Raw genomic sequence first — 14,330 nt, forward strand, 5'->3', positions numbered from 1 at the left:
GTGCAGGGCATGGCGGCCTTTTGCAGCGCTTGGATGACCCCTAGTTTGCATTACACACCTCTTCCCTCCTTCGGTGTGGGGCTCATGTTGGCTATGCCCCAGCCCCTGAAGCATTCAAGCTGATTTCTTGCAGCAGCTGGGCACTGTAACTGCTCCAGAGCTACTCTGTAAGGCAAGTAAAAGGGTGTGGGCCCTGCAGCACTACCTGTAGTTCGCATTGTGCGTTGGAAGGCACGAAGTAAGCAGACGGGAGAAGTCAGGATAGTGCGCAAGGGCATAGAAGGGAGCGGCTCAAGAAAAGAGAAGTGGAAACAGACAGCAAACTAGGCTGGAGAGAGACCTGAGACAAAGAGATCTGAATTATACGAGTGCCGACGAGGGGAAACACAAATTATGCAGTCAAGTTTCCCACATTTGGGGAAATCGCAGGAGCAGCACACCCAGAGTGCAATGGTTGAGCCTTGCCCTGGGAGAAGCACCTTCATGATCATAGTATCTCACCTGGCAGGTAAGTAGGAGTTGGGCTAGAGCTGGGGAGGGTCGCTGCTCGGGTTCCCCCCTGTGAAGTGAAGGAGATCCAACTGAAGCAGCACAAGGGAACTCTCGAAAGAAGAACAAGGCTAGAGGAAGATCTGAGACAAAGAAATCTGACTTTTACCAGAGCTGACCAGAGGAAAGCACAAACACAGTCCCCCACTACCACAAATAATGCAGTCGAGTTTCCCACATTTGGGAAAATCACAGGGGTCAGCATACCCAGAATGCAATGAATGAACCTCACCCTGGGAGAACAATCTTCATGACCATGGTATCTCCTATGCAAAATAAGTATGATTTGGGATAGGGCTGGTGAGGGCCGCTGCTCAGGCACATCTCTGTCAAGTAAAGGAGATTCAACTGAGGCAGCACAAGGGAACTCTCATCTGGGGACAACAACTGCAGGGAGACCACATCTTTTCAGATGAACATGGGAGGGCGGAAGGCTGCCTAATACTGAAGCACCATCAAATATCAAACCATGGCCCTCATTCCGAGTTGATCGCTCGCAAGGCGATTTTAGCAGAGTTACACACGCTAAGCCGCCGCCTACTGGGAGTGAATCTTAGCTTCTTAAAATTGCGACCGATGTATTCGCAATATTGCGATTACAAACTACTTAGCAGTTTCAGAGTAGCTTCAGACTTACTCGGCATCTGCGATCAGTTCAGTGCTTGTCGTTCCTGGTTTGACGTCACAAACACTCCCAGAGTTCGCCCAGACACTCCCCCGTTTCTCCGGCCACTCCTGCGTTTTTTCCGGAAACTGTAGCATTTTTTCCCACACGCCCATAAAACGGCCTGTTTCCGCCCAGTAACACCCATTTCCTGTCAATCACATTACGATCGCCGGAGCGAAGAAAAAGCCGTGAGTAAAAATACTTTCTTCATTGTAAAATTACTTGGCGCAGTCGCAGTGCGAATATTGCGCATGCGTACTAAGCAGAATTTCACTGCGATGCGATGAAATTTACAGAGCGAACGACTCGGAATGAGGGCCCATATGCAACAACTAGTACAAGCACTCCTGGGGGATGGTCTGCAGCAGACGGATTTGCATACGGTGATGTTATCCAAGCAGTGGGCCAAAGTTGACTGGAACCCTCATCTGCATATGAAAAGAGAAAAGGGGCATGCAGGGCATGGCGGCCTTTTGCAGTGCTTGGATGACCCCTAGTTCGCATTAAACACCCCCACCCTCCTTTGGTGTGGGGCTCATGTTGGTTATGCCCCATCCCCTGATGCATTCAAGCTGATTTCTTGCAGCAGCTGGGCACTGTAACAGCTCCAGAGCTGTTCTGTAAGGCAAGTAAAAGGGTGTGGGCCCTGCAGCACCACCTGTTGTTCGCATTGTGCGTTGGAAGGCACAAATTAAGCAGACGGGAGGAGAAGTCAGGATAGTGCGCAAGGGCATTCTTTTCTCTTAGTCCGGGGGCAAGGCTTCAAAATGGGGTCTGCAATGGAGGAGACACAGGGGGCGTGGTCACAGCAGCTTTTCTCTACAGTCTGCACCAGCAGGAGCCTACACCATTTTTTATGATCACGCTGAACTGCAGTGCGACTGCAATTACAGCATGGTCAAGAAGGGAGGCGTCATGCTGGGTGGCCATGCCCTGTCACTGTGCAGGAGCCAGCACCGCTCACACACTAGTCCCCGGGTGCAGCCCCCAACCCCCGGGACACCCGGAGCAACAAAATGTAGATTCAGGCCACCAGGCCACGCCCCTACCTATGAAACCATGCCTCCTTTTTACCATTGCGCTGTTTATCTGCACGCACTGCATTACAATCTCCCTCGCCACCTCTCTGGGTGTCACCAGTGATAGTGACACCTCTGCCATGCTTGTAGCAGCTGGTCCTAAGATCTACGCCTCAAGCCCTGAGTGTTTGCCCTTGTGACTTGTTGATCATCATAGCGAAGCAGATGCTTACAGAAAACTGCAGGGGCTTAGATTGAAAATAAAAAAAATTGATGGGTATAAGGTAGAGAGGAGCGGGTTCGGTTCTCCGAGAACCGAATTCCCCATGAACTCCACGTGGTTTACACTGGTCCGAGGCAGGCTCGGTTGTTCCCGCCTGACTCGGAAAACCTGAACAAGGGAAAATGTCATCATCCCGCTGTCAGATTCTCGTGAGATTCGGATTCCATATAAAGAGCTGCGCGTTGCTGCCATTTTTACTCGTGCATTGAAGAGAGAGCGGAGAGGACGTGGCTATGTTCTCTCAGTGGAAATCTCAATATCAGTGCTCAGTATCAGTGGTTACTTATTGCTGCTCAGTAATACTAGTAGTGTGTCTCTCCTGCTCAGTGTCAGTTCTCAGTAGTATCCTCATCAGTGCTCAGTATCACTGCTCATTGTCTTGTGCTGCATTGTGGTGCTCAGCATACTACAGTACATTACTAATAGTCCAGTGCTGCATCTTGCTGCTCAGTGTCAGTTCTAGTATCCTCATCAGTGCTCACTATCACTGCTCATTGCATTGTGGTGTTCTGTATACTACAGTAACATAGTAATATAGTATATATAGAGGAGCGGGTTCGGTTCTCCGAGAACCGAATTCCCGACGAACTCCACGTGGTTTACACTGGTCCGAGGCAGGCTCGGTTGTTCCCGCCTGACTCGGAAAACCTGAACAAGGGAAAATGTCATCATCCCGCTGTCGGATTCTCGCGAGATTCGGATTCCATATAAAGAGCTGCGCGTTGCCGCCATTTTTACTCGTGCATTGAAGAGAGAGCGGAGAGGACGTGGCTATGTTCTCTCAGTGGAAATCTCAATATCAGTGCTCAGTATCAGTGGTTACTTATTGCTGCTCAGTAATACTAGTAGTGTGTCTCTCCTGCTCAGTGTCAGTTCTCAGTAGTATCCTCATCAGTGCTCAGTATCACTGCTCATTGTCTTGTGCTGCATTGTGGTGCTCAGCATACTACAGTACATTACTAATAGTCCAGTGCTGCATCTTGCTGCTCAGTGTCAGTTCTAGTATCCTCATCAGTGCTCACTATCACTGCTCATTACATTGTGGTGTTCTGTATACTACAGTAACATAGTAATATAGTAACATATGGTAACATAGTTTTTGAGGTTGAATAGAGGCAAATTGCCCATCGTGTTCAACCTGTTTTAAGTTGTGATGATTCTACATACTTGCTGAATAATGTTTTATGACTAGTTAGCTACTATAACTCATGTTACCCCCGGATTAACCATGTTGATATTTTAAGTATTATAACCTTGGATAGCTTTTTCATTCAGAAATGTATCCATTCCTTTTTTAAATCCAATTACAGAGTCCGCCATTACCACCTTCCCTGGCAGGGAATTCCACATCCTGATTGCCCTAACAGTGAAGATCATAGTATCTCACCTGGCAGGTAAGTAGGAGTTGGGCTAGAGCTGTGGAGGATTGCTGCTCGGGCACCCCCTGTCAAGTGAAGGAGATCCAACTGAGGCAGCACAAGGGAACTCTCGAAAGAAGAACAAGGCTAGAGGAAGATCGGAGACAAAGAAATCTGACTTTTACCAGAGCTGACCAGAGGAAAGCACAAACACAGTCCCCCACTACCACAAATAATGCAGTCGAGTTTCCCACATTTGGGGAAATCACAGGGGTCAGCATACCCAGAGTGCAATGAATGAACCTCACCCTGGGAGAACAATCTTCATGACCATGGTATCTCCTATGCAAAATAAGTATGATTTGGGATAGGGCTGGGGAGGGCCGCTGCTCAGGCACATCTCTGTCAAGTAAAGGAGATTCAACTGAGGCAGCACAAGGGAACTCTCATCTGGGGACAACAACTGCAGGGAGAACACATATTTTCAGATGAACATGGGAGGGCAGAAGGCTGCCTAATACTGAAGCACCCCCAAACAACAAACCAAATGCAACTACTAGTGCAAGCATTCCTGGGGGAAGGCCTGCAGCAGACGGATTTGCATATGGTGATGTCATCCAAGCAGTGGGTCAAAGTTGGCTTCAACCCTCGTCTGCATATGAAAATAAAAAAGGGGTGTGCAGGGCATGGCGGCCTTTTGCGGCGCTTGGATGACCCCTAGTTCGCATTAAACACCTCCACCCTCCTTCGGTGTGGGGCTCATGTTGGCTATGCCCCAGCCCCTGAAGCATTCAAGCTGATTTCTTGCAGCAGCTGGGCACTGTAACAGCTCCAGAGCTGCTCTGTAAAGCAAGTAAAAGGGTGTGGGCCCTGCAGCACTACCTGTAGTTTGCATTGTGCGTTGGAAGGCACAAAGTAAGCAGACGGGGAAGTCAGGATAGTGCACAAGGGCATAGAAGGGAGCGGCTCAAGAAAAGAGAAGTGGAAACAGACAGCAAACTAGGCTGGAGAGAGACCTGAGACAAAGAGATCTGAATTATACGAGAGAAGACCAGAGGAAACACAAATTATGTAATCAAGTGTCCCACATTTGGGGAAATCGTAGGAGCAGCACACCCAGAGTGCATTGGGTGAGCCTTGCCCTGGGAGAAGCACCTTCCTGATCATAGTATCTCACCTGGCAGGTAAGTAAGAGTTGGGCTAGAGCTGGGGAGGGTCGCTGTACGGGCACCCCCCTGTCAAGTGAAGGAGATCCAACTGAGGCAGCACAAGGAAACTCTCGAAAAAAGAACAAGGCTAGATGAAGATCTGAGACATAGAAATCTGACTTTTACCAGAGCTGACCAGAGGAAAGCACAAACACAGTCCCCCACTACAACAAATAATGCAGTCGAGTTTCCCACATTTGGGGAAATCACAGGGGTCAGCATACCCAGAATGCAATGAATGAACCTCACCCTGGGAGAACAATCTTCATGATAATGGTATCTCCTATGCAAAATAAGTATGATTTGGGATAGGGCTGGGGAGGGCCGCTGCTCAGGCACATCTCTGTCAAGTAAAGGAGATTCAACTGAGGCAGCACAAGGGAACTCTCATCTGGGGACAACAACTGCAGGGAGAACACATATTTTCAGATGAAAATGGGAGAGCAGAAGGCTGCCTAATACTGAAGCACCCCCAAACAACAAACCAAATGCAACAACTAGTACAAGCATTCCTGGGAAAAGGTCTGCAGAAGACGGATTTGCATACGGTGATGTCATCCAAGCAGTGGGCCAAAGTTGGCTGGAACCCTCATCTGCATATGAAAAGAGAAAAGGGGTATGCAGGGCATGGCGGCCTTTTGCGGTGCTTGGATGACCCTTAGTTTGCATTAAACACCTCCACCCTCCGTCGGTGTGGGGCTCATGTTGGCTATGCCCCAGCCCCTGAAGCATTCAAGCTGATTTCTTGCAGCAGCTGGGCACTGTAACAGCTCCAGAGCTGCTCTGTAAGGCAAGTAAAAGGGTGTGGGCCCTGCAGCACTACCTGTAGTTTGCATTGTGCATTGGAAGGCACAAAGTAAGCAGACAGGAGGAGATGTCAGGATAGTCCACAAGGGTATAGAAGGGAGGGGCTTAAGAAAAAAGAAGTGGAAACAGACAGCAAACTAGGCTGGAGAGAGACCTGAGACAAAGAGATCTGAATTATATGAGAGCCGACCAGGGGAAACACAAATTATGCAGTCAAGTTTCCCACATTTGGGGAAATCGCAGGGGCAGCACACCCAGAGTGCATTGGGTGAGCCTTGCCCTGGGAGAAGCACCTACATGATCATAGTATCTCACCTGGCAGGTAAGTAGGAGTTGGGCTAGAGCTGGGGAGGGTCGCTGCTCGGGCACCCCCCTGTCAAGTGAAGGAGATCCAACTGAGGCAGCACAAGGGAACTCTCGAAAGAAGAACAAGGCTAGAGGAAAATCTGAGACAAAGAAATCTGACTTTTACCAGAGCTGACCAGAGGAAAGCACAAACACAGTCCCCCACTACCACAAATAATGCAGTCGAGTTTCCCACATTTGGGGAAATCACAGGGGTCAGCATACCCAAAATGCAATGAATGAACCTCACCCTCGGAGAACAATCTTCATGACCATGGTATCTCCTATGCAAAATAAGTATGATTTGGGATAGGGCTGGGGAGGGCCGCTGCTCAGGCACATCTCTGTCAAGTAAAGGAGATTCAACTGAGGCAGCACAAGGGAACTCCCATCTGGGGACAACAACTGCAGGGAGAACACATATTTTCAGATGAACATGGGAGGGCAGAAGGCTGCCTAATACTGAAGCACCCCCAAACAACAAACCAAATGCAACAACTAGTACAAGCATTCCTGGGGGAAGTTCTGCAGAAGACGGATTTGCATACGGTGATGTCATCCAAGCAGTGGGCCAAAGTTGGCTGGAACCCTCATCTGCATATGAAAAGAGAAAAAGGGTATGCAGGGCATGGCGGCCTTTTGCGGCGCTTGGATGACCCTTAGTTCGCATTAAACACCCCCACCCTCCTTCGGTGTGGGGCTCATGTTGGCTATGCCCCAGCCCCTGAAGCATTCAAGCTGATTTCTTGCAGCAGCTGGGCACTGTAACAGCTCCAGAGCTGCTCTGTACGGCAAGTAAAAGGGTGTGGGCCCTGCAGCACTACCTGTAGTTTGCATTGTGCATTGGAAGGCACTTAAGAATAGAGAAGTGGAAACAGACAGCAAACTAGGCTGGAGAGAGACCTGAGACAAAGAGATCTGAATTATACGAGAGCCGACCAGGGGAAACACAAATTATGCAGTCAAGTTTCCCACATTTGGGGAAATCGCAGGAGCAGCACACCCAGAGTGCAATGGGTGAGCCTTGCCCTGGGAGAAGCACCTACGTGATCATAGTATCTCACCTGGCAGGTAAGTAGGAGTTGGGCTAGAGCTGGGGAGGGTCGCTGCTCGGGTACCCCCCTGTCAAGTGAAGGAGATCCAACTGAGGCAGCACAAGGGAATTCTCGAAAGAAGAACAAGGCTAGAGGAAGATCTGAGACAAAGAAATCTGACTTTTACCTGAGCTGACCAGAGGAAAACACAAACACAGTCCCCCACTACCACAAATAATGCTGTCGAGTTTCACACATTTGGGGAAATCACAGGGGTCAGCATACCCAGAATGCAATGAATGAACCTCACACTGGGAGAATAATCTTCATGACCATGGTATCTCCTATGCAAAATAAGTATGATTTGGGATAGGGCTGGGGAGGGCCGCTGCTCAGGCACATCTCTGTCAAGTAAAGGAGATTCAACTGAGGCAGCATAAGGGAACTCTCATCTGGGGACAACAACTGCAGGGAGAACACATATTTTCAGATGAACATGGGAGGGCAGAAGGCTGCCTAATACTGAAGCACCCCCAAACAACAAACCAAATGCAACAACTAGTGCAAGCATTCCTGGGGGAAGGCCTGCAGCAGATGGATTTGCATATGGTGATGTCATCCAAGCAGTGGGTCAAAGTTGGCTTCAACCCTCGTCTGCATATGAAAAGAGAAAAGGGGCGTGCAGGGCATGGCGGCCTTTTGCGGCGCTTGGATGACCCCTAGTTCGCATTAAACACCTCCACCCTCCTTTGGTGTGGGGCTCATGTTGGCTATGCCCCAGCCCCTGAAGCATTCAAGCTGATTTCTTGCAGTAGCTGGGCACTGTAACAGCTCCAGAGCTGCTCTGTACGGCAAGTAAAAGGGTGTGGGCCCTGCAGCACTACCTGTAGTTTGCATTGTGCATTGGAAGGCACAAAGTAAGCAGACGGGAGAAGTAAGGATAGTGCGCAAGGCCATAGAATGGAGCGGCTTAAGAAAAGAGAAGTGGAAACAGACAGCAAACTAGGCTGGAGAGAGACCTGAGACAAAGAGATCTGAATTATACGAGAGCCGACCAGGGGAAACACAAATTATGCAGTCAAGTTTCCCACATTTGGGGAAATCGCAGGGGCAGCACATCCAGAGTGCAATGGGTGAGCCTTGCCCTGGGAGAAGCACCTTCATGATTATAGTATCTCACCTGGCAGGTAAGTAGAAGTTGGGCTAGAGCTGGGGAGGGTCGCTGCTCGGGCACCCCCCTGTCAAGTGAAGGAGAACCAACTGAGGCAGCACAAGGGAACTCTCGAAAGAAGAACAAGGCTAGAGGAAGAACTGAAACAAAGAAATCTGACTTTTAAAAGAGCTGACCAGAGGAAAGCACAAACACAGTCCCCCACTACCACAAATAATGCAGTTGAGTTTCCCACATTTGGGGAAATCACAGGGGTCAGCATACCCAGAATGCAATGAATGAACCTTACCCTGGGAGAACAATCTTCAAGACCATGGTCTCTCCTATGCAAAATAAGTATGATTTGGGATAGGGCTGGGGAGGGCCGCTGCTCAGGCACATCTCTGTCAAGTAAAGGAGATACAACTGAGGCAGCACAAGGGAACTCTCATCTGGGGACAACAACTGCAGGGAGAACACATATTTTCAGATGAACATGGGAGGGCAGAAGGCTGCCTAATACTGAAGCACCCCCAAACAACAAACCAAATGCAACAACTAGTGCAAGCATTCCTGGGGGAAGGCCTGCAGCAGATGGATTTGCATATGGTGATGTCATCCAAACAGTGGGTCAAAGTTGGCTTCAACCCTCGTCTGCATATGAAAAGAGACAAGGGGCGTGCAGGGCATGGCGGCCTTTTGCGGCGCTTGGATGACCCCTAGTTCGCATTACACACCTCCACCCTCCTTCGGTGTGGGGCTCATGTTGGCTATTCCCCAGCCCCTGAAGCATTCAAGCTGATTTCTTGCAGCAGCTGGGCACTGTAACTGCTCCAGAGACGCTCTGTAAGGCAAGTAAAATGGTGTGGGTCCTGCAGCACTACCTGTAGTTTGCATTGTGCGTTGGAAGGCACGAAGTAAGCAGACGGGAGAAGTCAGGATAGTGCACAAGGGCATAGAAGGGAGCGGCTCAAGAAAAGAGAAGTAGAAACAGACAGCAAACTAGGCTGGAGAGAGACCTGAGACAAAGAGATCTGAATTATACGAGAGCCGACCAGGGGAAACACAAATTATGCAGTCAAGTTTCCCACATTTGGGGAAATCGCAGAAGCAGCACACCCAGAGTGCAATGGGTGAGCCTTGCCCTGGGAGAAGCACCTTCATGATCATAGTATCTCACCTGGCAGGTAAGTAGGAGTTGGGCTAGAGCTGGGGAGGGTCGCTGCTCGAGCATCCCCCTGTCAAGTAAAGGAGATTCAACTGAGGCAGCACAAGGGAACTCTCATCTGGGGACAACAACTGCAGGGAGAACACATATTTTCAGATAAAAATCTTGGTCATGCTCTGGTTTCTCTTCAGAACGAACAAATCTTTCGCCTTTTACTAAAGATTTCCGTGGAGAGGAGCAAAACCGAGTTTTATCTCAATTTTTGCATGCCCCATCTTTTTGGGGTTTCTTTTATCGGTTTAAAGATAGAATGAGTGTGCTTTAATGTAAGCTCATTTGCATAGAAATGACAGTAAATGTTTGTTTCTTTTCAAACAGAACTTTCTTGACCATGCTACTTGCTTGAAAGATCTGGGAGCACATGGAATACAGTACAAACCATGCTTATAGCAAGGAGAAGACAGGTGAGAAATCTGCTTTCTTTCAAATTGGGCGCTCACTTTGATCTGAATGAGGACTGCTGGCACGGCACTCAGGCGACAGGTGGAATCTTGGTCATGCTCTGGTTTCTCTTCAGAACGAACAAATCTTTCGCCTTTTACTAAAGATTTCCGTGGAGAGGAGCAAAACTGAGTTTTATCTCAATTTTTGCATGCCCCATATTATTGGGGTTTCTTTTATCGGATTAAAGACAGAACGAGTGTGCTTTCTTGTTAGCTTTAATGTAAGTTTATTTGCATAACAATGACAATAAATGTCTGTTTCTTTTCAAGCAGAACTTTCTTGACCATACTAATTGCTTGAAAGATCTGGGAGCACATGGAAAAGAGTACAAACCATGCTTATAGCAAGGGGAAGCCTGGTGAGAAATCTGCTTTCTTTCTTTCAAATTGGGTGCTCACTTTGAGCTGAATGAGGACTGCTGGCATGGCACTCAGGCGACAGGTGGAATCTTGGTCATGCTCTGGTTTCTCTTCAGAACGAACAAATCTTTCGCCTTTTACTAAAGATTTCCGTGGAGAGGAGCAAAACTGAGTTTTATCTAAATTTTTGCATGCCCCGTCTTATTGGGGTTTCTTTTATCAGTTTAAAGATAGAACGAGTGTGCTTTAATGTAAGCTCATTTGCGTAGAAATGACAGTAAATGTTTGTTTCTTTTCAAACAGAACTTTCTTGACTATACTAATTGCTTGAAAGATCTGGGAGCACATGGAAAAGAGTACAAACCATGTTTATAGCAAGGGGAAGCCTGGTGAGAAATCTGCTTTCTTTCATTCAAATTTGGTGCTCACTTTGAGCTGAATGAGAACTGCTGGCATGGCACTCAGGCGACAGGTGGAATCTTGGTCATGCTCTGGTTTCTCTTCAGAACTAACAAATATTTCGCCTTTTATTAAAGATTTCCGTGGAGAGGAGCAAAACTGAGTTTTATCTCAATTTTTGCATGCCCCATATTATTGGGGTTTCTTTTATCAGTTTAAAGACAGAACGAGTGTGCTTTCTTGTTAGCTTTAATGTAAGTTTATTTGCATAACAATGACAGTAAATGTTTGTTTCTTTTCAAACAGAACTTTCTTGACCATGCTACTTGCTTGAAAGATCTGGGAGCACATGGAAAACAGTACAAACCATGCAGTATCACAAGAAGATAGAGCAGAATTGAGGACACGTCAACAATTTCTGCCGAAGGTGGTTCATCTTTCCACATGGTGCCTTTGGCCACTGACACCTTCGTTGAGTCAAAGTCTCTGGCTGTGGTCAGAACTTTGAAAATTTATGTCACCAGAACGGTTCAGACTAGGAAAACAGAGGCTCTGTTTGTCCTGTATGCTCCCAACATGATTGGGTGTCCTGCTTCCATGCAGACCATTATGCGCTGGATCTGTGGTAAGATTCAGCATGCTCATTCCACGGCAGGATTGCCGTTACTGAATTAGGTGAAGACCCATTCTACTAGAAAGGTGGGTTCATCCTGGGCAGCTGGTCGGGGAGTCTCGGCATTGCAACTTTGCCGAGCAGCTATTTAGTAAACACTTTTGCTAAGTTTTACAAGTTTGATACCTTGGCTGATGATAACCTCAAGTTGGGTCATTCGGTGCTGCAGAGTCGTACGCACTCTCCCACCCGTTCAAGAGCTTTGGTATAACCCCATGGTTCTTAATGTGACCCCAGCATCCTCTGGGTCGTATGAGAAAATAGGATTTTAATACCTACCGGTAAATCCTTTGCTCTTAGTACGTAGAGGATGCTGGGCACCCGTCCCAGTCCATACTGTGTCTGCAGTTATTACTTGTGGTTATACACATGTTGTGTTACGGTTCTGGTCAGCTTTTTGCTGCAATTGTTCATGCCGTTGGCTTGTGTTCTGTTGAATGCCACGTTCTGCGGCATGCTTAAGGTGTGAGCTGGTAAGATGCTCACCTTAGTTTAACAATAAATCCTTTCCTCGAAATGTCCGTCTCCCTGGGCACAGTTCCTATAACTGGAGTCTGGAGGAGGGGCATAGAGGGAGGAGCCAGTTCACACCCTTTGAAAGTCTTAAAGTGCCCATGTCTCTTGCGGATCCCGTCTATACCCCATGGTTCTTAATGTGACCCCAGCATCCTCTACGGACTAAGAGAAAAGGATGCCCTTGTGTACTATCCTGACTTCTCCTCCCGTCTGCTTACTTTGTGCCTTCCAACGCACAATGCGAACTACAGGTGGTGCTGCAGGGCCCACACCCTTTTACTTGCCTTACAGAGCAGCTCTGGAGCTGTTACAGTGCCCAGCTGCTGCAAGAAATCAGCATGAATGCTTCAGGGGATGGGGCATGGCCAACATGAGCCCCACACCAAAGGAGGGTGGGGGTGTTTAATGCGAACTAGGGGTCATCCAAGCACTGCAAAAGGCCGCCATGCCCTGCATGCCCCTTTTCTCTTTTTATATGCAGATGAGGGTTCCAGCCAACTTTGGCCCACTGCTTGGATGACATCACCGTATGCAAATCGTCTGCTGCAGACCTTCCCCCAGGAATGCTTGTACTAGTTGTTGGATATGGTTTGATATTTGATGGTGCTTCAGTATTAGGCAGCCTTCCGCCCTCCCATGTTCATCTGAAAAGATGTGGTCTCCCTGCAGTTGTTGTCCCCAGACGAGAGTTCCCTTGTGCTTCCTCAGTTGAATCTCCTTAACTTGACGGGGGAGGGGCTGCCCGAGCTGCCACCCTCCCCAGCCCTATCCCAACTCATACTTATTTTACATATTAGATCTCTTGATCATGAAGATTGTTCTCACAGGGTGAGGTTCATCCATTATATTTTAAAATAGGAAGGTACAAATTACATATTTGAATTGCATCTATGTGCAGGATTCAAATGTCCCCCCCCCCCCTTCCTTTCTCAATTGTGCCCGTCAGCAGCTATTCTAAGGTTGCTGCCAATGGGTGTGACACATTAATTTCTTCTGTGGGGTACACTGGACTCCACAAGGATTCACATTGGGGTGTAGAGTAGGATCTTGATCTGAGGCACCAACCGGCTCAAAGCTTTTGACTGTTCCCAAGAAGCTCAGTGCATTCTCCTCTATAACCCCGCTTCCATGAACAGGGAGCTCAGTTTGTAGTTGGTGCCTTCAGTAGCAGGCCAATTAACAGGGGCCTGCCTCAGGCAGCCTATTCTTAGCTATTAATTTTGACAAGAAAAGAAGAACTTGTTTTATGAGAATCTACAAGGGCTGCAGCAGGCTAGGTCTAATAGACATCTTTACTGCAGCTTCATCACTCCCAGCGGCGCTGTATACTCCCGTGCCCTGGTTGCTGGGTCACTGCAGCGGAGGCTCCGGTTTCATCCTAAGGTCAGTCACACACACACCACCCTTCCGGATCACGAGGCCGCTGATGAAGGGGAGCGAGGCCGTAGGGGGTGGGCCGTGTGCGCACTGCGGTGGACACTGATTACTGGGCAGCCGCTCCACTAGCCACCAGGTACAGTTAAGGAGCACAGGTCTGGGGTTTTTTCTCCTATATTAACCCAATTTTGTACTGCCCGCAGCGCATTGTGATAGGTAATAGGGCCTGATTCAGGTTGGATTGCAATCACAATAAGCGATCCAACTGCAAAAATTGCTAAGAGCATACGCATGTGCCTGCATTTTCTGCGGCACCCCGCAGAGAATGTGATCGCCTCTGCCTGTCAATCGGGGCGGGGAAGGGGGGGAGAGGTGGGTCAGCAACACTCCATTTCCAAGTCAGGGATGGAGCGGTGCGGGGGCAAGGCTTCAAAATGGGGTCTGCAACGGAGGAGACACAGGGGGCGTGGTCACAGCGGCTGTATGACATCACATTCAGCCGCTGTGATCACAAAAATGGTGGCGGCTTCCTGCGCGCACATACAGTCTGCACCAGCAGGAGCCTACACCATTTTTTATGATCACGCTGAACTGCAGTGCGACTGCAATTACAGCATGGTCAAGAAGGGAGGCGTCATGCTGGGTGGCCATGCCCTGTCACTGTGCAGGAGCCAGCACCGCTCACACACTAGTCCCCGGGTGCAGCCCCCAACCCCCGGGACACCTGGAGCAACAAAATGTAGATTCAGGCCACCTGGCCACGCCCCTACCTATGAAACCATGCCTCCTTTTTACCATTGCGCTGCTTATCTGCGCGCACTGCATTACAATCTCCCTCGCCACCTCTCTGGGTGTCACCAGTGATAGTGACACCTCTGCCATGCTTGTAGCAGCTGGTCCTAAGATCTACGCCT

At 48.7% G+C, this 14,330-nt stretch overlaps 14 non-coding genes and 2 pseudogenes across 14 annotated transcripts; 4 read left to right on the forward strand and 12 right to left on the reverse strand.

Annotated features, from left to right (window-relative positions):
• Positions 1-380: 380 nt before the first annotated feature.
• Positions 381-516, reverse strand: LOC134982225 (U1 spliceosomal RNA; annotated as a pseudogene).
• A 152-nt stretch (positions 517-668) lies between these two features.
• LOC134982932 (U1 spliceosomal RNA) lies at positions 669-832 on the reverse strand. Its single transcript, XR_010191558.1, has one exon. It is a non-coding gene; the product is annotated as a U1 spliceosomal RNA (small nuclear RNA).
• A 3,239-nt stretch (positions 833-4,071) lies between these two features.
• LOC134982393 (U1 spliceosomal RNA) lies at positions 4,072-4,235 on the reverse strand. The gene has a single exon (XR_010191092.1). It is a non-coding gene; the product is annotated as a U1 spliceosomal RNA (small nuclear RNA).
• A 670-nt stretch (positions 4,236-4,905) lies between these two features.
• Positions 4,906-5,068, reverse strand: LOC134982269 (U1 spliceosomal RNA). The gene has a single exon (XR_010191002.1). It is a non-coding gene; the product is annotated as a U1 spliceosomal RNA (small nuclear RNA).
• A 152-nt stretch (positions 5,069-5,220) lies between these two features.
• On the reverse strand, positions 5,221-5,384 carry LOC134982574 (U1 spliceosomal RNA). Its single transcript, XR_010191258.1, has one exon. It is a non-coding gene; the product is annotated as a U1 spliceosomal RNA (small nuclear RNA).
• Positions 5,385-6,079: 695 nt separating this feature from the next.
• LOC134982261 (U1 spliceosomal RNA) lies at positions 6,080-6,221 on the reverse strand (annotated as a pseudogene).
• Positions 6,222-6,373: 152 nt separating this feature from the next.
• LOC134982519 (U1 spliceosomal RNA) lies at positions 6,374-6,537 on the reverse strand. The gene has a single exon (XR_010191208.1). It is a non-coding gene; the product is annotated as a U1 spliceosomal RNA (small nuclear RNA).
• A 615-nt stretch (positions 6,538-7,152) lies between these two features.
• LOC134982943 (U1 spliceosomal RNA) lies at positions 7,153-7,315 on the reverse strand. The gene has a single exon (XR_010191568.1). It is a non-coding gene; the product is annotated as a U1 spliceosomal RNA (small nuclear RNA).
• A 152-nt stretch (positions 7,316-7,467) lies between these two features.
• Positions 7,468-7,631, reverse strand: LOC134982762 (U1 spliceosomal RNA). The gene has a single exon (XR_010191429.1). It is a non-coding gene; the product is annotated as a U1 spliceosomal RNA (small nuclear RNA).
• Positions 7,632-8,302: 671 nt separating this feature from the next.
• On the reverse strand, positions 8,303-8,465 carry LOC134982237 (U1 spliceosomal RNA). Its single transcript, XR_010190981.1, has one exon. It is a non-coding gene; the product is annotated as a U1 spliceosomal RNA (small nuclear RNA).
• Positions 8,466-8,617: 152 nt separating this feature from the next.
• LOC134982599 (U1 spliceosomal RNA) lies at positions 8,618-8,781 on the reverse strand. Its single transcript, XR_010191280.1, has one exon. It is a non-coding gene; the product is annotated as a U1 spliceosomal RNA (small nuclear RNA).
• A 671-nt stretch (positions 8,782-9,452) lies between these two features.
• LOC134982917 (U1 spliceosomal RNA) lies at positions 9,453-9,615 on the reverse strand. Its single transcript, XR_010191546.1, has one exon. It is a non-coding gene; the product is annotated as a U1 spliceosomal RNA (small nuclear RNA).
• A 144-nt stretch (positions 9,616-9,759) lies between these two features.
• Positions 9,760-9,875, forward strand: LOC134982363 (U5 spliceosomal RNA). Its single transcript, XR_010191065.1, has one exon. It is a non-coding gene; the product is annotated as a U5 spliceosomal RNA (small nuclear RNA).
• Positions 9,876-10,145: 270 nt separating this feature from the next.
• On the forward strand, positions 10,146-10,261 carry LOC134982357 (U5 spliceosomal RNA). The gene has a single exon (XR_010191059.1). It is a non-coding gene; the product is annotated as a U5 spliceosomal RNA (small nuclear RNA).
• Positions 10,262-10,547: 286 nt separating this feature from the next.
• LOC134982387 (U5 spliceosomal RNA) lies at positions 10,548-10,663 on the forward strand. The gene has a single exon (XR_010191087.1). It is a non-coding gene; the product is annotated as a U5 spliceosomal RNA (small nuclear RNA).
• Positions 10,664-10,937: 274 nt separating this feature from the next.
• On the forward strand, positions 10,938-11,053 carry LOC134982434 (U5 spliceosomal RNA). The gene has a single exon (XR_010191130.1). It is a non-coding gene; the product is annotated as a U5 spliceosomal RNA (small nuclear RNA).
• Positions 11,054-14,330: the final 3,277 nt, after the last annotated feature.

The sequence above is a fragment of the Pseudophryne corroboree genome (genome assembly GCF_028390025.1).
Source record: "Pseudophryne corroboree isolate aPseCor3 chromosome 12 unlocalized genomic scaffold, aPseCor3.hap2 SUPER_12_unloc_1, whole genome shotgun sequence".
NCBI classification, from domain to species: Eukaryota; Metazoa; Chordata; class Amphibia; order Anura; family Myobatrachidae; genus Pseudophryne; species Pseudophryne corroboree.